General features: G+C 37.0%; 1 pseudogene; it reads right to left on the reverse strand.

The window, feature by feature from the left end:
- Nucleotides 1-2,129: 2,129 nt before the first annotated feature.
- LOC140711722 (mitotic spindle assembly checkpoint protein MAD2A pseudogene) lies at nt 2,130-3,753 on the reverse strand (annotated as a pseudogene).
- Between the last annotated feature and the right edge of the window lie 2,559 nt (nt 3,754-6,312).

Consider the following 6,312-nt stretch of genomic DNA (forward strand, 5'->3'; position numbering starts at 1 on the left):
ATGTGTCTTTTTATTTTTAAAAAAAGCCTTTAAAATCCGTATACTCCTAGAAGAAAACCTAGGTAATACCATTCAGGACATAGACATGGGCAAGGACTTCCTGTCTAAAACACCAAGAGCAGTGACAACAAAAGCCAAAATTGACAAGTGGGATCTAATTAAAGAGCTTCTGCACAGCAAAAGAAACTACCATCAGGGTGAACAGGCAACCTACAGAATGGCAGAAAATTTTTGCAATCTACTCATCTGACAAAGGGCTAATATCCAGAGCCTATAAAGAACTCAATCAAATTTACAAGAAAAAAAAAAAAAAAAAACATCAAAAAGTGGACAAAGGATATGAACAGACACTTTTCAAAAGAAGACATTCATACAGCCAACAGACACATGAAAAAATGCTCATCACTGGCCATCAGAGAAATGCAAATCAAAACCACAATGAGATACCATCTCACACCAGTTAGAATGGTGATCATTAAAAAATCAGCAAACAGGTGCTGGAGAGGATGTGGAGAAATAGGGACACTTTTACACTGTTAGTGGGACTGTAAACTAGTTCAACCATAATGGAAAACAGTGTGGCGATTCCTCAAGGATCTAGAACTAGAAATACCATGTGACCCAGCCATCCCATTACTGGGTATATACCCAAAGGATTATAAGTCATGCTGCTATAAAGACACATGCACATGTATGTTTACTGCAGTACTACTCGCAGTAGTAAAGACTTGGAATCAACCCAAATGTCCATCAGTGACAGACTGGATTAAGAAAATGTGGCACATATACACCATGGAATACTATGCAGCCATAAAAAAGGATGAGTTCGTGTCCTTTGTGGGGACATGGATGCAGCTGGAAACCATCATTCTCAGCAAACTATCACAAAAACAGAAAACCAAATACCGCATCTTCTCACTCATAGGTGGGAAGTGAACAATGAGATCACTTGGACACAGGAAGGGGAACATCACACACTGGCTCCTATTGTGAGGAGGGGGGAGGGAGGGGGAAGGGAGGAGGGATAGCATTAGGAGATATACCTAATGTAAATGATGAGCTAATGGGTGCAGCACACCAACATAGCACATGTATACATATGTAACAAACCTGCATATTGTGCACATGTACCCTAGAACTTAAAGTATAATAAAAATAATTCCAAAAAAATCCGTATAGTATCTAGATTCTATATTTTTAAGCATTTCTTCCTTTTTTTTCTTTAACTGAATACTATAGATCTCTCAGAATTCATTCTGTAATCAAATAGTTATCAGATTACTGTAAACCTGCAAGTCTATGACTCCTGTATACCATTGTAGGGAGCCATCAGGTGCTAGATGTGCTATTTTTCATTCATTCTTTCAGAAGTGTTTAGAGTCCACCATGTGCTGCATATTGCGTCAGGTCTTGAGACAGTCCCTGGTCCCACATGGTTAACCAGTTTTATTTTAAAACTTTTTTTAAACTTACAGAAACTTTAACTTTGTTTCTTCATTTTTATGTAAAGCTTAATTTTACAAAACACACAAATACAAAAATTTTAAGAGTTCTGTATCACAAGAAATGGTATAAATATCCACTGCTTCAGAGATTCAAGTTACACAAATTAAAATCTAATAATTGAAACTTCATTCAATATGGAAACTATACAATGAAATAAATGACAAAAACACCTACCAGAACATTTCACAGCTTATGAATTACTATTTTTAGGATCTAAACAAAGATTCTGAGTATTCAGACTTCTGTTGTTGTATTTTATATTTATATATTGCTCTAGCTGTACTGAGTAAAGCTACTTAGTAAAAATGTCTGATTTAAGAAAACATTTAGCTTTATAGCAAAAGTTTTTTCATCTACAGTTACTACCACCAAAGGAAGTAACATTACAATGCTGACAAAAATCTACCAGTTCTTTTTCAACAATGTGCAATCAGTTCATTGCATTGACTCTAAGGTAGGTCAAACAAGTATCAAAGAACAGAAAATTACACGCAGTTTAGTAAAGTATAATGTTGTTTTTCCCATCTAAAAATTAACCAGTGAAATAAAACAACTATGGTTGAGTTGGTTTCAGGAAAATCACATTTGAAAATTACAGTTATATTATTTTCTCCATCTCATCCTCAGTGATTGACAGGAACTTGGTAGGCCACCATGCTATTTACTTTGTGCACTAGGTAGTAAATGCAGAAAGAGACTTCCTCAGAATTGGTCATTCCTCTTCCTATTTTTCAGGTACAAGCAAATCTTTGTATAAACTAGTAGATCAAACGAACAAGGTCATTCCTCTTCCCAGTTTTTCAGATACAGCCAAATATCTGTATAAATCAGTAGATCAAAAGAACAAACTTCCACCAGTGGCAGAAATGTCCCTGTAGCTGTGATCTATCTGATTACTAAACAGATTTCATCGTGGAGAGTTTTCTGAGACTATCCTCTGGGCCCAAGATGATCTTTTGCAGTCTCATCACATTTAGGGTCAAACTGCCGTCTTTCAAGGACCTCATCACTTTCAGTTGTTGAGATGATTCCAATGAGTTTCTGAACTGAAAGCTTGTATAGCCAATGCTTTAGTTGTTCCACCATGTTATTTAAGTATTTCATGAGCTCAAGATTAGTAGTTACAAGCAAGGTGAGCCCATAGCTCCACACTGGAGTAAAGGTTCCAGATGGGGATATATGCCATGCTGATATAAAATGCTGTTTATGCCAGATGAGAACTTGACCACGATTTTGGTACTTCTCCTCAAGGTGATATATCCTACTCCCAGGAAAGTGTTAGTGCATGGACAGGCCTATGGACCAGGACACACACGTTTACCTGGCAGACAACGTTCCAAGGTCCCACTGCAGTTCTTGACCAATTGTTCCAAGAATTACCAGGTTAATAATTTTTTAACAATTAAATTTGAATTTTATCTCTTACCTTGCATACAGTCAATCATGGAATAATAAAATAACAATAGTTACCATGCTACAAAAAATAAAAAAACTGGCCTAGACAGAAATCAGGTGAATACTTTTAGAATCTTGGATTGGTGGTAGACTTCCTAAATAAGTACCTAAATATGTCCATGAAGGAGTGTGTTTTGACTTCATACAGACTAAATTATGTGTATTTTTAAAAGATCTTAAAATATGTGCAAAACCAGGAAAGATATTTATAACTTATGCTACACAAATGATTGATATTCTGAAATTATAAAGGATTCTTAAATTTTTTAAAAAGATAGAAAATAGGACAAAGAACACAAATACGTCAAAAAATAAATTTAGAATGTCAAACCCATGGAAACATGTCTTGCTTGAACAACAAGCCCCAGGACATGAGAATGAAATCGGTGTGAGACAGTTTTGTACTCCTTAGACTCGCAATACAGAAACGGGTAACATCCACCATCACTGGTGTGTCGTCAATCTCAGCCCAATCCCACTGCCTTAATTTGGTGTTGCGATTGACATTATTTGGATCCACAGTGCAGAATCCAACTTGCTGGCAAGGTATTGCTTACAGTCCCTGGAAACTTTGATCCTATTTTGTCCTGCAGAATAAATTCTCAAAGGGGAAGAAATTGAGTGACAGGGTCTGTTTTCCTCTTTGCTAATAATCCCCCAACACTCGCTTTCATGCGTTCCTTTCTGGAACTTAGATGTTAACAGAGATATAGGAAAGGGGAGGTACATAATGATACGTGTACTTACACATTTTAATAATTCAGAGAATTCTTCTCCCCCTTTCTCAACCATATCGGAATTTTCTGGTTATAAGAACCTAATTGCAAACAACAGCATGCAAGTAAACATTGTTTAAGGTTATCAGTTATAAGCTACCTTGAACACTGAATTCTATTAACTTTCTAAAGATACTTTTGTATGTTTTCTACCCAACAGAAATCTTTACTATTAGTTTTCTTCGTCAAGATCATAGAACTGTTACAATCTCAACACTGTCAAGGGTATTTTGAAGTACTTTCCCTTTTTTGCTATGAAAAGCACACTTCTATTTATCACAGTTTGGGGTTGCATGATTTGAAGAACTATTCACTATATTATGATCATTTCAGCCAGAGGGGGAAAAGCCTTCTGTCAATTTGTCTGCTACCTAAATGTTCAAAGTTGTAATTAATTAGAAGTCGAGAATGTAGAGAAAATGCATTTCAAAGATAAATCTAGTCACTGAGAAGTTCATCATATCTTATAATTTTCCCATCTCTATAGCAACTGTCAAATTCATGTCTGCCTACAAATTTAGAAACAGAAGAAATCATAGAAGGGCATAAAAAAAATCTGGCAACAAGCCAAAAAGGATATCTGACATTTGCATATTTGTTGTCAAAAATCTTCTACAATACAATTGGCCTCGAGTGTTGAAAAGCATGGAACTCTAATATGTTTGGAATCTGGTGTTGAAAAGCATTGAACTCTTGAATATTTGTTCCACTTTATTGTTACGTGAATGATCAGGGAGAGACAGAGCATAGGTAATTCTGCCTTTATTTGCCCAAGGCTCATTATAAGTTCAAAGTCAGTCATATAATTATGGTACCTTATATGAAGAAGGCCCAGCCCCAACTGTTCATCCTCCAGTCTTCCTCCTATAATTTAATATAACCATCATATACCCAGGTGCTCAGAAACAAAATCCTGGAAATAATAAAATCTAAATATAACCCGTTATCACCATCTTTATTCTAAACCTATTTCAAGCTACCAACACATCTTACCCTGATTAGCAGTTATCACAACCCATTAACTGGACTCACCATTTCTCCCTGGCCAACCCCTCCAGAGAAGCAATTTCTAAAGTTTTTAAAAGCATATATTGGATCTTACCATCCCTAAAACTATCAACCTTGATAAAACTATGCAAGAATTCTCATCCCATGATGGCCCCTGTCAGCTTCCTGAATTTGGTTCTACTCTTCAGCTCTCTCTCCCATTATTCATTATGGTTTAAACACATGGGCCTTCTCACTAGTCCTTAAATAAGCCCACCTTCTTCCCAACTTAGCACCTTTGCACATGACCAGCTTAATTTCGTCATTAAAGTCTCAGCTCAAATTTAAAGAGGCTTCTCTCAGGCGGGCACAGTGGCTCATGCCTGTAATCCCAACACTTTGGAAGACCAAGACAGGAGGATTGCTTGAGCTCAGAAGTTCAAGAGTAGCCTGGGCAGCATGGTGAGACCCCATCTCTACAAAAAAATAAAACTAAATTTAAATGGGCATGGTGGCGTGTGCCTGTAGTCCCAGCTACTCAGGAGGCTGAAGTAAGAGGATTGCTTGAGCCCGGGGGGGTTGAGACTGCAGTGAGCCATGATCGCACCATTGCATTCTAGCCTGAGCTACACAGTGAGACGTGGGATTGAAAACAAAACAAAAATAAGGAAAAGAAAAAGAGTAAAAGAAGGAAAGAGACCTCTCTCACAATTCCAGTTAAATAGTTCTCAATAGTCCCTCACCAGTTATTATCACTTCTGAAATGACCTCATTTGCTTATTTAACTGTTCATTTCTGGACTCCATCATGCTAGAATGAAACCTCCATCAGAGCACAGGCCTCTTTTTTGCCCCCTGTGGCTGTATTCCACCTCTACCATGTGCCTGGGATGTACTAGGTCCTCAAGGCATATCAATAAAATATACTCTTCATGTCACAGATGTGAAATAAGATTCTTAGAGTTTATTAAAAATTGACTAAAGTTTTTCTCCTAAGAAATAGGCCGAGAAAAGAAATCCAGATTCCCTAAGTTGTATTCCAGTGCTCTTGTGGTCAGAGGAAAACCAGAATACCTTTTCTTTAGTTGCTTGATTTCATATGGGCATTCACATTTGTTGAAGAATTAGAGAGCTATAGAAACTGCCCAGAAAGATAATAAGGGAAACAACAAAAAAAAAATGTGAGCTTAAACCAGTCAATCATTCCTGAGCTTTTGACTATCAAATTTGATTTGAGTATAAAAGATAATGGGTAAAATCTATTATTCCCCACATTTATATACCCTAAAAACAGGGACTCTAAAGAAATAGAAAGTAGAGATTGTACAATTGAGCAGTGCTGCTCTATGGAAGAGAGGTCCCTGTTCTGGGCAGTCGATGTAAGTATGAAGAAGAAATTCCCTCCAGATGTTCTAGATGGTCTGCCCAATTATGAGAAAGAGCCTCGTTCAAGTTGCTTCAGCAAGGGGAGGCTCATTTGAACGACGCATTGTTTAGAATGAGAATGTCAGTAGCAGACAAGGTAGTAACTATTGCATAGCTCTTCTAAAAAATAAAGATTACATATGGAAGGTAGTGGTCATCTCTTA

The sequence above is a fragment of the Chlorocebus sabaeus genome, chromosome 5 (genome assembly GCF_047675955.1).
Source record: "Chlorocebus sabaeus isolate Y175 chromosome 5, mChlSab1.0.hap1, whole genome shotgun sequence".
NCBI classification, from domain to species: domain Eukaryota; kingdom Metazoa; phylum Chordata; class Mammalia; order Primates; family Cercopithecidae; genus Chlorocebus; species Chlorocebus sabaeus.